Source organism: Limulus polyphemus, unplaced genomic scaffold (genome assembly GCF_000517525.1).
Source record: "Limulus polyphemus unplaced genomic scaffold, Limulus_polyphemus-2.1.2 Scaffold4, whole genome shotgun sequence".
Lineage (NCBI taxonomy): Eukaryota > Metazoa > Arthropoda > Merostomata > Xiphosura > Limulidae > Limulus > Limulus polyphemus.
The window spans coordinates 403,371-422,756 of record NW_013665614.1 but is presented as its reverse complement, the minus strand read 5'-3'; positions in this window follow the sequence as shown (position 1 = coordinate 422,756).

Below are 19,386 nucleotides of genomic sequence, written 5' to 3'. Positions count from 1 at the left end.
GTCGTTATTAACGGATTCGGACCATTTTGATAGGATAATGAGGAATAATATTCTGCATATGTCCACCAAGTTTCATAAAAATCCAATCATTTGTGACTGAGTTATAGAGCAAAAATAGTTTGCAAAATCAGTCCCCATATTACGTACAGGGATTTTTTGGATTTTCGTGACCTTGCCCTTCCAAAAACTAATCACTTCTAAGTTTGGTCAGAGTCCAAATTCGTACCTACCTTCGTTTAAATCTGTTCAGCCGTTTTCGAGAAATCTTGCTGACAAACACACATACACACAGGGGTTAAAACATAACATGAAAACATGACCTCCGTCTACTTTCGGTGGCGGAAGTAATAATTACGAGTAATAATACTGAGCCACGTGGTTATTCAATGATAAGTGTGAGGGGTTATAACGCTAAAACCAGGATTTCAATACTCGATTTTGGACGGAGTACGGATAGCCTATTGCGCAGCTTTGTGCATGACAACAAACAAACACGTGAACAATAGTATGAATATCCTTACTTTTTATAATTTTTATACAGTGTCAATCCTATAATATAATGTAACAAATAAAAACTAAATACATGGGATATAACAGAGGATATGAAGCTTAGTTCGTTCATAAATTTAACTTAAACCGAAACGATTCGTTTAATATTAAACAGCGTTATCCTTCTTGATTATAGGTCTTCATTAAGAAAAGTAACGGTACCCTGCAAAGCGGATCGAGTTACATTGTATTATTATAATTTGTTTGGATTTTTTAATTGGTTTAAAATTGATAAATTTGTTGATAACATCAAGTAAACTTCTAAATTTCCAACTTCAACTTTCAAGTATGCTCCGTAATTTTGAACAAGTTAATGCAGGATACCATCTGTTTATTATACTGTAATTTACTAATTGAAAGTGCTAATTATTTTAATTATATAATCTTCCATAATTTTTGCTTTCATTTATTATTCAGTATACTATAGAAATTAAACGACATAGCTGAGACAGAATACATTCGTCGGGTAAACTTTAGCCAAGTTTTAAATTAATGTTTTGCTATGGAGATTAGCCCGAATTATACCACGATTAATAAAAGATCGTGTAAAAATTGTTTTGTTCCTTTATATTTTATAAATGAAACTTTTAAATAAGTTTAAAAGATAGGTGTTTTCTCACTACGTTATTTTTTTTCACATCTAGATTTTTCATTTTAACAAGTTGAAAACTTTGAATTTATAACATTTTACTCGTAACTATAGCTGACTTTTACCTGAAGAACTTATCACGGCAAAGTTTACACATCAGAAGTTTGAATGGCAGCAAAACTTCAAAACTATCCAAATGTGTACCTTCTCTATAAGGTTATGAGCTTATGTAGACTGAGTCAGCAACTTATGTGAGAAAATCAAGTCGAAACACAATATCTTACGACATCCAAAAACGTGAATCTTCTTTTACTAAATATTTTGCCTATAAATATCTTGAAGGTATCGTCTTCAGTTTGTTTTTTTGTTTTGGAAACTTACGTAAAACCAAACAAAGGCTAGAAATTCTTAATTTTGAACTGATAGTAACAGCATCTATAGAAAGTGGGCTACTCTTACGGCAACGGGACGCGAACTACAGATTCATAGGCCGACACTCTAACTACTGGGCCACGTCCGACCTATCATTTTCTTAACAATTACTAGTAAAATTTTGGATTCATTATTTGGTTACGTTAAAGTCTTCTTGTGTGAAGTGAGAACACGGTTAGCGATTTAATTAAAAGACCTTCAAACTATGCATTCTTAGGTAAAAATCCTTCGTGATATTTATAGTGGATCTACTAGATAACAGAGAATTTTACTTTTTACATCAGTCTCTATACCATGTGTAACTTGATCAGTGCTTCAGCAGTCTCCAAAGAAAAAAAATTATTTACAGAACCTGTATGCATTCTGTAGACACATTGCACAATGAGCTTATTATACAAACGACTGAATTCACAACACCGAAATCCCCTTTTCTTTTAAAATAACAATGCTTCCAAGGATCTTTTACAACTTCAAAAACTTATATGTAAATACTAATTCTTTGCACTAGCACCAGAATAACCAGGTTTACACGTAGTCTAAAATATTTACTCAGCTTTTCTTTTTTTATTATTTATAACAGATTCCTTTGAACTTCTTCTATATGAATTTTACAGGTATTGGGTTGGGCTAACCGCCAACCCTAACTGGATTTTACTTGCCTAAGTACCAAATTTTTACGACCCAAATGCTTCTACTTACAGAAGATTTACAGGCCAGCTTTTATATGCATTGTTTGCTCACCTCAGGATTACAACTGAAGGACTGGAGTAATTTACTGCAGCCCCTTTATTGTGGTCGTGAAAAGATTTCCTTGTTAAGAAACAATACCTGGCGTGACACTAAGCCTAATCTCGACATAACCACCCTGCAATGTTTGTCTTACTTGTTGTGTAACAGACGTACACGAATATTTTACCTTGTAGGTATGGTCTTTAAGAAGTTGAAGAACGGAATATTTTCCAAGCTTTTGAGCGCTGGGGTGCTTTGTTTATTAAATTTGTTAATAAAAGCCTGTCTGTTAAATTCTTGAAAAGTGAAAGAAAAGTTAGTTCAATATAAAAGGATAAGGGTTTTCGGAGAGAAACTTTAATTACCAAACATAGCATATTTTTAACTGTTAATACTAGTATGCTTCTCGGTAATGGTTTTCTTCCTTTCAAACAGATACCATAAGGTTATGGCGAGCTAAGAAATAACATATTTACTCTTGCATATAAGTGTCGTAGATCACAGATTTTATATACAATTAACAGTTTGCTTCAAAATATTCCATATCCTGGTGAAATAATAATATGCTCCACCCACAAGCGGTAAAACAGGTACTGTACCACAAAACTTAACGGTTTGAAAACAAACTGTTGGCATGTCAGGCTGTGAAACTTAGGGTCCGTGACTGGGGCTCAGCATTTTGGAGCTGTGAGTGCAGTATAAGAGGGGTGATCAAACCCTACTTTTCTATTAGAGTAACTCAAAAGTTGGTGGTGGGTGTTGGCTGCCTTTCCTCTAGTCTATCAGTTTCAAATTATGGACGACTAGCACAGCAAGCCCTTGTGTAGCTTTGCGCGAATATCCGAAACAAAGGAACTGTTCTTATGTTGACCTTAATGTGGCTTAGGCAACACGCGTGAGGTCTTGTCATACCTTAAGCGAAGTATTTATTTTCATGAGTTTCTAAAGTATTTATTATCATGCGTTTGTAAGGTTGAGTGTGACTGAGATTGTATAAGTTATTATTCCTTGATTCTTAAGTTCTGTGGAGAAACATAACTCTTCCTGCGGGTGTATATAAATATATCTTTCTATACAGTTTTCATTATAAACAAAATAAAAATAAATTTTTCTAAATGGCTTCACAAGCGATAAAATTGAAGCAAGCAAACGTTATGAACAGATTTACAAAGGGCGATCTCCTTATAAACTTGGTACTTCCGTTAATCTTTTTTTGACGCAATGTTTTTTAACAATATTTTTTAGATTACTCAGTGTATTTACTTGAAATGTTCTAAAGCACTTTCATATTGTAAGTTTTGACGATAATAACGCAGTGCAATTTTAAAATTATGCATCAGTGAATATTTCTTTCGCAAACGTAAACCAAAAACTATACGAACGCTATTAAACCAGAAGTGATGTTATTTTTTTAAATATCAGATAACATTAAAGCATTCGCCTCAAATAAGCTGAGGTTAGTGTTAGTTATCTTCATTTTTATTACGTTTGTATCAGTGATAACTATAACACAAAAAAGTCACTGTATGTCGTTAATAAGAAGAAAAATATTGATGTAACGTTTTAAAATTGGGATTTACGGAACTAAAACAAACCTATTACTCAATTACTTTCAATGAAAGTAAAAGCTCATATAAACGAAATAAAACTCGGATGAAGAAGGATGATTATACCCAAAACTGCAATTACCGACTAGGATAGTGAACTGATGCGTATGTTACATGAGTTAAGAAAAGGTTGAACTCGATTACAGTAATAATCCGTGCGTATGGAAGCAATACACATTTTTCAATTCAATTTTATTCACATACTAGATAACACAATGTGTTGAAATAAGTTGTAATTTTAACTACAACCAATCTAGTATATGAAAAGGAGACAAAAAGAATGCTTATACAAAGAGGATCCTCTCTAATAGGAAAGTTTGTTTTAGAACAAAGCTGTGTCCACCGCGGGAATCGAACCCCGAATTTTAGCGTTGTAAGTCCACAGATTTACTGCTCTCCTACTAACAGGAAAGAAGTATTAATAATCAATGGGAAAAAAAATAAGTAGTTACAACATGTAATACATTTGATACCTGTAAGTGATAATTGTATCATAATATTTTACTACGAAAATAACAAAGTAAATTATAAATCTAATAGATATTTTTGAAACATATTTTAAATATATTCCAAAAAAATCATACTTTCCGATAAAAAACATTAAAACACAAATAATACAAATCGTTGTTTTATAATCATGGTCGTTTCCAAATGAACGGTGAGATCAAATAAACGGTGAGATCCGATTGCTAAAAGAAATATATATATATATATTTACCAAACAAACAAAAAAATCACAGCGATATTGTGCTATGTATTTAAAAACTGGCAACATTTAATGAAATGCTTAAAAAATTGCAAGTTGTAGAATGGAAATTTGATTTTTCATTTCCATTATGGCAAACCACAAGTCATGTATTAAAACTAAAAAGTAGTTTTTCACTTGTACATTCTTCAAAGTTCTATTAACTGTTTCTTGATTTCTGTGACATACTATAACATCTTAGGATATCTTACACTTTTTTCGTACATGAACTCTATTGAAGTATTAATTTAATGTGCAAGTGTAATGGGAAAAAAATCACTGTCAATTAAGGAGAGTTGCGCGAATTCTAGTTGAAAAATCACCAGTACATTTATAATTAGTTTGAATAACAAATGAATGTTTTTTTCTGCCTGTGAACAACAATATTCGTATTGATAGTTTGTTAATTATAAACTTAAAATTATTTCCAATTTTCATCTACAGTCTGATCGACCCCCGAAGTTTTGTATGTTAACATGCACGTTTTGAGAACAATTATCGTCACTTCTTGGGCATTTTATATCAATAAACAGAATATTTCATATTGTTAACTATTATATGTTCACTTTTAATCAGCTGTTTTGTCAAAAGCCTGATAACGAAATAACAAAATTCACCTCCGTGGCTCAGCTTTAAACTCAAGGACTTATAACGTTAAAAATCGGGTATAGCAGAACGCAGATATTCCATTGTGTAGTTTTGCTCCTAAAAACAAACGAAACAAAACAAATTTTATAAAGATATCGTTCACACCCCGCCATATCTTAAGAGTAACGCTAGTCGTCTTATGTTGTAAGTAGTCAATAATTTTGTTGTTGTTGTTGTTAGTGTTTTATTAAATCAAATTTAAACTCGACTAACGTTTGCGTCGTGAATGAAATGCTCTGGGTTTTTCTCTCCTTGAACCATAGGTAACGAAGTGAGCCTCAGTTGATTCATAAATATTTTGTTTCCGTGAGTTGCACTAATCCTCTCTTTGATTATGAATAACGTACACTAGCAACCAATACCCAGAATACTGCTCGATGTTGGTACATTGATCTCAAAGATTTGATATTACAACACTTTCCTTTAAGTTTTCCCTGTTGCTTGGTTTAATATGTATGTATGTAAAATCTAAACATTAGTTTTATTTTGAGAGTAACAAAAAAACGACGTTTTTTTGGCACAATAATAAGTATAATTATTTAATGTAACTTATAGCCAACTAGTTTCGGTAAACGTGTTACCATCATCAGGGCAAAATTCTACACTAGAATTTCCATTCTAGTGTTCAAAAAAAAAAAGCAATAGTGTTACGCATTTTGACCACAAGAAATAATGAATAGGAAATGTAAGCTTGTTCTGGTTGTACACTGACCGTGGTCACGTCTCCTTGGAGCAGCTCTAAACAACAATATGGAGGCCACGGGAGTCCTCCCGTCGCCATTAAGTAATAAGACACGTATGCGGGAATGTTTTTTTTTCCTTTATTGTTTCTTCAGTATGATGTAGAAATGGCGTCCCTTCTGTAACTCCTGCAGCTTAGTCTGGGCAGTTGAAAATTTGAACGATGATACCTGGGGAAGGAACATTTGCCGCTAGGTATCCTGCAGATAAGGGGAAAAACAAACATGGTTTTCATATCAATCAGCAATCATTCTGAAAAAGTGGGAGTCGCTTAAAGTTCTCAGGGCGGTGTTAAAGAAAACAAAAAGGGAATTGATGATGTATTAACGCTCGCTTCTGTCCCCCAACCCACCCCCGAGATATATGTACGAATGACACTTGTTGCTTATTGTACAACAAATACAACTTTATGATGATTTTAACTTTAATTACCATCAAATTAAAATGGTTATTGGCAATGATAATAAAGGACTTGCACTCAGTGGCCTTATAGTCCAACGTAAACCTCAGAGCACTTGCATGAACTCTATAAACAGAACGATTAACTTTATTCAATTTTAGGTATCAAAAATATTAGGTACTTAGAGAAGTTACATTTGTTTTCTTAACACTTCCAATATTACTGTGTTCTGTGAGAGATAAAAATTGTTAATTGAAGTATTCAATAGAAATGGTTCACATATACATACAAAAAGCTATGAATAGCATGTATACGCTTGTAGTATTTATATCTTTCAAAACAATTGGGGAGATAAACATTGCCTAATTGAATTGCCTGTGTTACATCTGATAAAAGGATTATTAATTGATATTTAATCTTACTAGCCTAAAAACGAAAGAACAGAGCAACATATGTTATATTAGCCAACATGGATCAATACTCAATGCATGGACATCGCTTGTTCTATTTTTACTTTATAAGTAGCAATCTAAAGTGCATGTAATACACGTATACACTTACTAGCAAGTTTTCCCAAAATAATCATTCATTGGACACGTTAATTGATCGTAAAATCACTTTATAATAACTCTTGTCTTTAATGAATATTCCACCACTGTAAAATTGTCCCGGGTCATCGACCATCTGCATATGGAAATAAAATGTTATCTATTTCTTTTTTTGACAGCTTTATAGAGTGATCAAATGGTATATATTTAATCAAAGTGAAATACTCGTTTGGTCTTCTTTTTGCTGTTCCTTTTGCTTTTACTCAACTATTTGCAACTTTTTTTTCCAAGTTGTTGTTTTTTGTTCACGAATCGACGAGTTAATATATAGTTTTACTGACTGCTGTTTATTTGTCTTAGTTTGGCCTACCCCAAGGTTGTTTTTGTTCTAGTTTTCAAGATTTTAGTTCAACCAACGTATCGAACCTTGAGCTTCGAAGTGTCTACATTTGCAACAAATCAAACAAAATATGGTTATTCAAACATTTTCTTGATAAATTCAAAGAACATGAATTTTTATACAAAATTAATACTTATAATATCAGTTGAACTATGTTGGTCGAAACGCTGACGTTCACGTAGAACAACAGGAAAGGACTAACTGATTGCCGGTTATTTAATGGCTGTTTATCATCATTGACATATCGCGGGTATCTACGTTTATGCTTTGAATTTTTGTCTCGTGAAAACTTGCAACCTAATTTAGATGACGTCAGACATCCCAGATTATGGCAGTCATTATTACCCCATACCGGCTGTTTTTGTAGCGGAGCGAAATAACGTACAGGCACCAGTTTATAATATTAGTCGATATTGTCAACAGTATAATAATTAAACCCATAAAATATATTTCGATACACCCATTTAGTTAAAGTAATAATGATTCATAGGCTGGAAGTATACACTTGGATATCGTGATGAACTGAAAAAAAAATCAGTCTAAAATATAATAATATGTTAATGTTGCATTTAATATTCTTTTTAATACTTTTATTGCTGTCTCTGTTCTTAATTCTTGCCTAGAAATACTTTAATCACTCTGAAAACAAGAATGGAGCAGGACGTGCTAGTGGTTGGCGTGCCCTTACTGTGAACCCAACGGTTCATGGTTAGAGCTCCCTCGGCTAAAAACGCACTCTACAGTTGGGTGCCATTCGAACGATCAAATTCCACTGTTTGGTTAGATTAAAAGTCGTCCAAGAGCTGGCGGTGGGTGCTTTTGACTAGTTGCCTTTCCTCTAGTATACCAGTTCAAAATTTTGGACGGTTATTCACAGACAGCCCTTGTGCAACTTTGCGCTAAAATTCTAAAATCAAACAAACAAGAAATGAAAACCAGAAAGCTTCGTTATGATCATTTTAATCTTTTATTTGGTTATTACTCCAGAAAATTGAAGAGTTACGTTTAAGTAACGAAACCGGAAGTCTAAAATGCATCTCTGAATAAAATTAATTAAATAATTTCACAACTGAAGAGTAAATATCGATTTTAGTGCAAACCTACACAACGAGCTATCTGCGCTTTGTCCGTCGAGGGGAGCAAACACTGAATTTTACCGTTGTAAACTTGAAGTTTTCCGCTGAGGCACTGGGAGACTACAGAGTTGGAGATCTCACGTGCGTTGTAATATATTACACATATAAAACAGCGACGATCTACCTTGTCAAAGGAAAATATGGGATTTACATTGAATATTAATGTGTCATAAGTGACTTGAAGTTATTTCAAGAGTAGTAGTAGTAATCTAAAGATATGCTCTGCCTCATTACTGTGTTTATATATATGTATATAGAGAGATAATATTAATGTCTAGATAAATAACGCCTGTAAAATAATTTATTTTTTGCAGTTGTTTCATTAAAACCAGTCGCTACTGTTATACATACATTTTAATTTTGTTGTTCTTTATTTGTTTGTTGAATATTGTGATTTGAGCAAACATTGTTTCAGTTTGAAAAGTCTTTCACCGCACAAACGTGCACAAAGCTCAGCGTGTCGTATTAAGAGTTAAAGCTTCTACTCAATCAGATTAATAGGCGTTAGATGCCTCTACTAACACTACACCGAGGATTTAGTGTAGTCTGCATGTTTTTGTTCTCTTATTTTGTTTCGGATACTCTAGCTAAGTTAAACATGGGTTATTTGAACTAGCCACCCATAATTTTGAACTGATAGACTAAAGAGAAAGTATCTGATTAACAGAACACACCACTAACTTCTGAGCTACTCTAACCGAAAAAGTGGGATGTTACCGTCACTCTTATAACGTACTCACGGCACCAAAGTTTGTTTGTTTTTTTGAATTTCGGGCAAAGCTACACGAGGGCTATCTGCGCTAGCCGTGCCTAATTTAGCAGTGTAAGACTAGAGGGAATGCAGCTAGTCATCACCACCCACCGCCAACTCTTGGGCTACTCTTTTACCAACGAATAGTGGGATTGACCGTCACATTATAACACCCCCACGGCTGAAAGGCCGAGCATGTTCGGTGTGACGGGGATTCGAACTCGCGACCCTCCGATTGCGAGTCGAGTGCCCTAAACACCTGGCCATGCCGGGCCCGGCACCAAAGTGAGGAGAGCGATGTTTTTTTTCGGCAACGGGACGCAAACTGTAGACCCTCGGATCCCTAGTTTGGCCCACCTGTATAATAAAAACGATGATATTTCTTGTACCAAACTTACTTACTTCAATATTAAAACTCAATTAAGATTTATAAGATAAAATACAAGTCGCATTATTTGAATGAATAATAGTGTATATATATATTTATAGAAAAAATAACATATTTTGAATTATATGAAAAGGAAGAGCAACTGATATGTTTCGTTCTAAGTTCTTTTAAAATACGATGTTCAGAAAAATACTCAATTCTGTTGAAACTAAAGTCTAACTTGAAAATACAGAAACAATATGTTTTTTGTTCTTTTTTTTATAGAAATTATATATCCATTGATCATTGTCTTTTATACAACTTGTTTTTGGTATATATTCTGTCTTGAAAACAAATCAAGTGAAATCAAAAAAATAATGATCAGATATATCTTTGAAGCCATTAAATTCAGAGAAGAGAAATGCCTCTTTTCCACTTACTTCCATTTATGCTGTAGTTACAACATATTTTCACTTAAGGTTGTTTAAGAAAATAATCCATTTGTTTATACTCATACCCATTGATGTACTCCTAAAAGTACTCAATTTCGTTCTTCGATGACAATATTTACACTAAGCTGAGCTGGAACCAATCATCAACATTCACATACACTGAGTTAAATATACTCTAAATAACTGTCTTTTGAGTGACATAACATAGTAGTTTGAGAATATAGGGATGACATCATTGAAAAGAAAAAAAAGACATTAGGCGGTCGACAAAAATCTTTGAACAACCTAAAAGTTACTGATTCATTTGACGCGACATGGAAACGTGGAATATGTTTGAGAACCTTGACGTGCCAGGCACTGAACTGATGAAATTTACATGAAGCCTTAGGCTTAGATCCACCACCTTGGCCTGTTTCCCAAGCACCCTGCTGTACGTTTTATGACCACTCCCCAAGGATATCTTTTTGTATTTTTATAGCTTACTGTTATTGAGGCGGACGTGCTCTGAAACTCCATAGAAATAGAGAATAGCAACCAGGGAGGAACTTTACTGTTAACCACAACACTCTGAGTAAGTCTTATGACATGTTCTAAAACTATGCCAAAATGAATAAAAACTTTTCTGACAGAAGAAAACATAATATCAACATTTCGAAACAAAGGGGGCATCTAATTATCTACATTTTTCTTCTGTAAATAAGAAAAACTTCGGGTTTAGCTACTAAAGTGAGGCTGGCTTTCATTGCTCAATAACTTGCAGGATTTATTCCACCAAAAACAAAATGAAAAGAGAGAGAGGAAAAAAAGAAAACAGAAATTTTATCGATTAAATTTTAGGAGTGTTTTTTTAAGGTGTTAATACTATCAGGATTATGAAAAAATATTTTAGTTACTGAATCTATTTTGCTGTTTTTCTTGAATAATATTATTGGGGGTGTGAATAATCTCGAAGAAGACACATCAGTATACGTAGTAATCTAGTAATCGGGCCCTCTTCGATTGATAGCAAGGTTATATTAATATAAATCAAGTAAAGAGAAAAACAGTGAAAGACTAGTCTTTAACATCACAATAATATCGAACAATTAAATGTCATTGAAGTTTAACTGCTCCAAAAATGAATAAATAAAAATATCCAAATTCTCAAGTTAATCCACATCTGTACTAGATCTCTAACGTGTGTCACACTTCTTATTATGTGCTTTATATTTAAAGCAGTTATGAAAATTACTTTTAGTTCTCTGACGATAAGCTGTTAGTTGATTTGTTTGAATTACTGTATGTTTAATGATTTTAAAGTGAACGCTATCCCTTACTTACATAGATTGACTCTATAAAATAAAGACGTTGCAGGAGATACTTCTATAAAAGCCATGGATTACAAAAGATCCTCCTGTAAAACATTCGTAACAGAAGGTTGTTTGTGACGGATTTGTTATTATAATTTTTTTTAATATCGACGTTTGTTTGGATTAAATTTATATTTAGAAACATAGATAGCTTATACTGTTAAATATGTATTGCGAAACTCCCGCCTATTCTCTAAAGCTGTATACGATTCTTGAGTGTAAGAATCAACAATATATGTGTTAGCTTGTGTTAGCGTCAGTATTGTTACTTAAAAACTGAAATTTCGAGAAACTCTCCCCACGCCTATAAATATAACCAACGCGACGCGCCAAAAGAGAATATATATTTTTAGTTTGCTATAGTCCGTGTGCTGTAAACTTCGAAACTTGTAACTGTGATTGTTTTAATGCTTATCGGTCGGAAAACGTCGGATGTTTGACCCGGAGCATTTGCAAGGTTCGAGCATTGCGGGTCATTTGACTTCGGTAGATTCTCATTGGACATTAGTATTTTTACAAAAACATTATATGAATTCATGGAAAACTCGGCGTGTGTGGCTGGTGAATATCGAAGGACAAAGCTAGCTAGTTTCCTGTAAAGTGAATTATACCTACGTCAACTCGTAATTAACTCGCTCATGATGAACTCTCGATAATATATAGAAGAAGTTCCAGACTAGAAAGAAGACTTTATATTGCTTGTAAGTTTTTGAAACTTTTGTTTATAAATCATTGTTTGTAATAAATAATTGTAATAACTGTTATTGGAAATTGTATTGTTTTGTTTATATTAAAACGTATTTGTGTTAAAAAAAAAGAAAACTGTGTGTATCAATCTTGTTGGCAAATATCATAAACTGGCTATATATCGGCTTTTACTTATCTGCTAAATCCAAAGTACAATTTAACTACTAAATTTCAAGTATCATTCACCTTGGTTTCAGACCTTTCGAAATTGTAATACGTAACATGTTCTACAAAAGTCATTCATTGAGGAAAGTCTTTCTACAAACAGACATACTTTGCACAAACTTCCGCGTTTGTTTCTCGTTTTTGTTTGTTTGAGGTAAATTTCAAAAGCGACAAGAAAAATCTTAAGAAACTGATACTATGGTATGTTCAAATATCTGGCACTTTTTAAAAAAGAGAACACTCACGATTCATAAGTAAACAATGTTTAGTGGACTTGGTGAGAAATGATTCTCGTTATTCTTGATGTATGAGGTGATAGTTGTGTAAAATTTCCTTTTTCGCTGCTTATCACATTCCACCTTTTCCTAAACGTTTCCCTGACCACAAAGGTTTAGCGCGTGAAATCTATCACACAAATGATGCCATTTTTTGCTTTTCAGTTTCCATAGTTGGGCACGTAAATCAGTGTATAGAGGCTTGCGTATGTTTAGAGCCCTCTTTGTTTTATATAGAAATGGACGATTGTTTTATTTCAAGAAAAACAGTTTATGAGTGTAGGTAAAAAGTTTAGAATAGATGACCTCCCTTGTGATTGATCTTTTGCATTTTAGGTTTGGAAAATCTGCAGTAAAACCTGACGAAATAGGAAGGGGGGACAGTTTATTAGAAAGACAGCCATTCGTAAGCGATGAAACTAAAAAAAAAAAGGCGTTTGAAGTCTAAAAAGTCTATTTTTGTTCCCACCAACATAGAGAACTCCATGAAAAACAGATGGGAATTTCCCATAATACTATCCTTTTTCTTGAATGATGGGTTTCCTAGAACTTCAAACATAATGAGATACATAGACTGTTCTTGAACTGCATGTGTTGATGAGTTAGACCTAAAGAAAACTTTCAACCTAAAGCTTATAGTATACTTTCTACTTTCTGAGTTGTGTTAGGTACAATATAAGAACAACATTAGCGTTATTGGTGACTCAATGAAAGTTAATACCGGGTATTATACAGTGTTCATATTTGCAGATACACTCCAAATCTTTATAGGTCGCTATTTGTCTGAAGCTTGTACCCCCTTCTAGAGTGATTGGTCACAAGATATATTCAAGTTAACTATACAGTTGTCACTGATCTCTTAGTTACTCTACTGTATGGTTATTTTTGAAAGTGTCTATTTGTATAAATCCTATCAAGGTTTTGAATACAGCTTATATTTTGTGCAGTCATTAGAACTGGTTCCTCTTACAAATCATTATTTTGTGACTGAGATTGAGCACTATAGCATTTATATTCTGTAATCATTCAAAAACGTCTAAATGCATAATATTGGTTTAGTGAATTGAAGAGCGATTAAAATTGTATTGCTAATTTTGGTCACATGGAAACGCGAACAGGAAAATTTACAATTTCTTTGTGTCTCTCTAAATTACCTTTATTTCTCTTACTAGTTTCATCATAACTCAGATTAATTTATTTGAAGTAAATAAGAATATCTATTAGAGAAACAAACATTCTTAAAAAAAAACAGCATTGTTTATTCTTTGCTTACTTCTTAGATTTTTACTTTACGTTTTATTTTTATACGCTTTTATTTTAGACCATTTTGAGTTATGATAATACCTTGTGACCCTAAAATCGTTAGTATTATGCTGCAATAAGCTAAAGCTCAAATTTATGGAAAGGTAAATACACCAATTCAGAATAATTACTTTTAACAGTAAAGCATTAAAAAGTGTTGAACATGTACTGAAAGTTGAAATATTGAAACAGCGTGATTTTGTGAGACGCAGATTAGATTTTGCTTTAAAGTTTATTTTACTTCAGTAATAATCAGTCTTTCATTCGGAACAAATTTATCTAATAATGCAACCAGAAAAACATTTTTGTTTTTGCTTCGGATATTCAGGGAAAAACTACACAAGAGCTATCTGCTCTAACCGTCCCTAACATTGGAATTACAGACTAGAGGAAGCCAGCTTGTTAACAGCACCCATCTCCAACTCTTAAGCTTCTCTAATTGTATAGTGGGGTTTAGTTGCTATTTTCATAACCCACCCGCAGCCCTAAAGTGCGGAGTGCGATTTGGTAGAAACGGAATGCGAACCATAGACTATCGAATAATTAGTAAATAGGCATTGCATTATATTCTATACAGATCAATGTAAACTCACAATTAACATTAAGGGGATATGAAAAATGCAATATCACCTTATTACTTAACTCTCTAAAGGTTCCAGTCGAACAACTATTTGAATAACTCAAAATAATAATCGAACAGTAACTTCGTGACACCCGAATGTTGTCTAAACAGATAATAATCTAACAGTAACTTCGTGACACCCGAATGTTGTCTAAACAGATAATAATTGAACAGTAACGTCGTGACATCCGAATGTTGTCTAAACAGATAATAATCTAACAGTAACTTCGTGACACCCGAATGTTGTCTAAACAGATAATAATCTAACAGTAACTTCGTGACACCCGAATGTTGTCTAAACAGATAATAATCGAACAGTAACTTCGTGACACCCGAATGTTGTCTAATCTATACATTTTACTGTTCTATACTTCATAATTATAAATTAGCTCGTTGACGATCGTTCACTGCAAAGATAACTGTTGAACATTCCAATCAGCTAAAAAAAAACAGTAACATTTAACCTTTAACCACCAAAACTGACATCATCACAATCCTTCCAGTATTTAACCAAACTAATCGAAATACGGATAAAAATCATATAGGTCTGACTCCTGACCTGGCATGGCCAGGTGGTTAGGGCGCTCGACTCGCAATCTGTTAGTAGCGTGTTTGAATCTCTGTTCCACCAAACATGTTCGCCCTTTCGGCCGTGAGGGAGTTATAATTTTACGGTCAATCCCACTATTCATTAATAAAAAGGTATCCCAAGAGTTGGCTGTGGGTAGTGATGACTAGCTGCCTTCCCTCAAGTCTTTCGCTGCTAAATTAGGGACGACCAGAGCAAAATTTCAAACAAAACAAACCAAACCTAAGATGTACCGAATGAAGTAGTAGTCCAGTGCAAATCCGCTGGACAGTGCAACCAGACAGACCAATGAAGAGACAGTTAATGTTGTAAGTGGTTATTAAAAGGACTATTTATGCAAAAATAAACGTCAAGTTTGAACTTCCATTAGCCAAATTCATGTAAAAAGGGTAAAACTGTGCCTGTGATGCACAATATCTCAGACAGTCTGTGATCCTGGCAAATTTTCATAATATAACCGGCAATTACTTTATCCTGGATCTCTCTGATAGTTCATGATAGTTCAGTAATAAATATCATATTTCTTAACAGGTTCACAACATCGTGCGCCTTCGGTGGTACATATGTCGGACGTCGTGAGCCACACGTGGTGCACAGCACCCATAACATATAACTGTACCTCATATCTCCAAAGTCCTATATGAAGCATATATTTTATACGGACGGCTATAATAAAGCCACGCCTTCCATCATGTACCACTGGCGGAGCTCGGATGCCATGTTGAAAGGACAACTGAAGTAAAACAAATTTGCATGGTTAAATCACTTTTTATTTTAAAATTACATCTAGAGATTGGCATTAAATTTTTCATTGTGAGTAACTGAAGCAAAAAGAAACGCTAATTGAGACTTGTTTCATAAATAAATAAAAAAAATGTTATGAAGACTGTAATATAATAATAGAACAATTATCATCCACAGTAGGGATTTTTTATCTGATGACCCTTTTTAAAGACAATAAAATAGTGAAATATTCATAATTATTCTAAAAAAAAACGGCAAGATTAGGCTGAAAAAAAATATTATGATGATTTCATTATTATTATTACTCAAATCATAGTATGCACCACCAGTGGCACACGACAGCCAAAGCTTATATGGGTAAAGACAGGACATCATGTACCATCGGTGGTGCAATCAAGAGAAAGTTTTCTATACAATCATTCTGTCATAAAACATAACATAAAGCCATAAAATTAACTATATCTAAGGCAGAGTTCACAATGAGGCCTTACGTTCCTATTGAATAATTAGAGAAACCACTTACGCCGCGAACTTGTTAACTATTACATTTCTCGGTCTCGTTGAATAATTTAGTTCAAATTATACTTCTATGGATGGCTTTGTATGTTTTGTTTCACTGATGATAGTAGTTCGCAAATTCATTCCTGAGAATAATTTTACTTTTTAGTCGTGCTGGTGACCACAGTTCAACATTATATGGATGGCTTTGTATGTTTTGTTTCACTGATGATAGTAGTTCGCAAATTCATTCCTGAGAATAATTTTACTTTTTAGTCGTGCTGGTGACCACAGTTCAACATTATATGGATGGCTTTGTATGTTTTGTTTCACTGATGACAGTTGTTCGCACATTCATTCCTGAGAATAATTTTACTTTTTTGTCGTGCTGGTGACCACAGTTCAACATTATATCAACATTTTAAATCTCCTAGTCCTTCTGAAAATCTCAATTCAGTATTACATACTTGCTGGAAAAATCTCAGTAAACACCTTAATTCAACATTACATTCTTATCGACAGATTTCCGTGGCAAAGTCACAGTAATCTTCTTAGTTCAGTATGACATTCTTATCGATAACTTTCCGTGGCAGAGTCTCAGTAAACACCTCAGTCCAATATTACATTCTTATCGACAGCTTTTCCGTGGCAAAGTCACAGTAATCATCTTAGTTCAGTATGACATTCTTATCGATAACTTTCCGTGGCAGAGTCTCAGTAAACACCTCGGTCCAATATTACATTCTTCTCGACAGCTTGTATATTTATTGTCTAGGCATACGAACGATCCATTTGCATTTATTATCATGCCACTACGCACATATAAATGATGTAAGTAAAAGTGTATACATAAATTTAAGTTAAAGATCCTGGAGAAGTTTGAAAGAGCAAGTACAAAGAAATAATTTTATAAACTAACCATTCTGAGTAATAGTGAGTCAAATTTACTACCACGAACCAGTATCGTCACGGTTTACCACAAGGAATTTGGCAATAACCTACGATTTACAATTTATTGAGTAATTATAGGCCAAACCACATATCATAAACCCTTTACTCTCCCTCTTTTCCCCATAGCTTCAACTCGCTGTAGGAGTGGTAATTAAAGCGAAATCCGTCAGCGCCACAGAATAATTAAGGGTTATTGATTCTGCCAAGAGCATTTGGGATGAATACAAAATGGGTTAGAAAGGAGTTGTAACAACGTTTTGAAAATATACCATTAGTCAAGGATGACAAAGATGAAAGGGATGATTGTGTGTTTGTAATAATTAGTATCAGCCAGGTTAGTATGTGTTTCCTTAAGCTACAACACTATAAGAATGTAGTCTAAATTACTTGATTGTCGCATCTTATTTCTATTTTAGAGCTATCATGATCTTGTTTTCCAAAATACATTTATTCATTGTTTATAGACAGTTAGGGATTCACTACGATGCAAACTTCTGAAAGCCAGTATAACCAATTTAGGTGTACGTGTTGAGTGTGTATTAAATGGTATAACAGTACTTCTACACACCAGTAAGAACTAAAGCATTAAACGCTAGTATAAGCCTTGTAATGAGGAATAATATTATTATAATATTAGCAAAACTGTCAAGATGGAGCTGTTTCTCATAACATTTATCTTCAAGGAAATTTTTGCCGACAACAAGAATATATGGAGTATACTTGAGTCCTAGTTTTCCTACTACAGAAAACATGCTTCGGCACTACTGCTTTGAGTTCCAGTAACAGTGAAACGTAAATATTTCACATTATCTACCTGGAGTAGAGATATGATCCAATTTTATGTTCCCACCTCGGCAGGGTTAGTTTAATATGCAGCGCCATTTCTCGACCATGAATTTTTATTAGTGGCTGAAACAAGAGTGACATTCATTACTCGGTAAGCAAATATTGTATGCAATGTTTACAGAGCTGAGGCAATCATTTTCATTTAGACGAAGCGAATAATGTAGCTTATGAATAAGCAATTCATGCACTTGTTTTCTAGTCTACGACAGTTATTAGTCATGCACATAAATGGATTGTCTTATAATTACATGTTTTGTGCTGATTTGTGAGAATAATCCTAACCAGAGGCTATAACATCACCATTACAAGAAGTCCCTTGAAAGGTATAGTTTCAAAATAGGAGAAATCGGATTACATATGAATTGGAACGAAAATATTTATGATAAGTATAATGACAATTTGTTTCTTTCGAAAATTTGCCCAAGGCTACCAAAAGGTTGTGGACTCTAGCTCTCCCTAATTTTGGAATGATAAACTTAAAAAAAGGCAGCTAGTCAACAGCATCCACCCACAACTATAGGGCTATTCTGTTCGAATAGTGAGATTTGGTCATCATTATTACAGTACATCCACCGCCCCAAAGTGCGAAGCAGATTTTGTGGTAATGGGAAACGGTCCACGAACCCTCGGATACATAGTCCGGCACTAAGCCACGCAGTGCTCTAACATATACTTAATAACTGTTTCGATGGTATAGCTTTACGATTTTTAAAAACCAACTAATCTAGAGGCTTCATTTAACTAAAAGAGCACACCAGCTAAAAACTTTTAAAACGCCTTGATGTTTCGAGAACTTATCAGCTTTCATTATCATGAATTCATCAAAGTAGCTAGATGATCACACGATAACTACCACAGGTAACGTTAACAACAAAAACGTTACGAAATGTTAATAAAGGAATTAAAAACAGGATAGAAATTGATTTCCTTATCATTGTTTAAAACTATTGTTCTAACAATAACCCATGTTTAAATAAATAAATTCTATGTCATGGCCTTCCTTATAAGCATGTTCTGCCAATGATAAATCATCAATTTGGCCTAATTTCATTGATCTTTAGTTTTTATCTTGTCGAGTGCTTTTAACTGTGCAATATTGCTTTGGTGTATAACTGATGATGGGAGCAGATAAGTTCTCCAAACGTTAAATCTTTTTCAAAAAAAAAAAAAAGATTAGATGGTGTTGTCTTTTAGTAATTCTTTG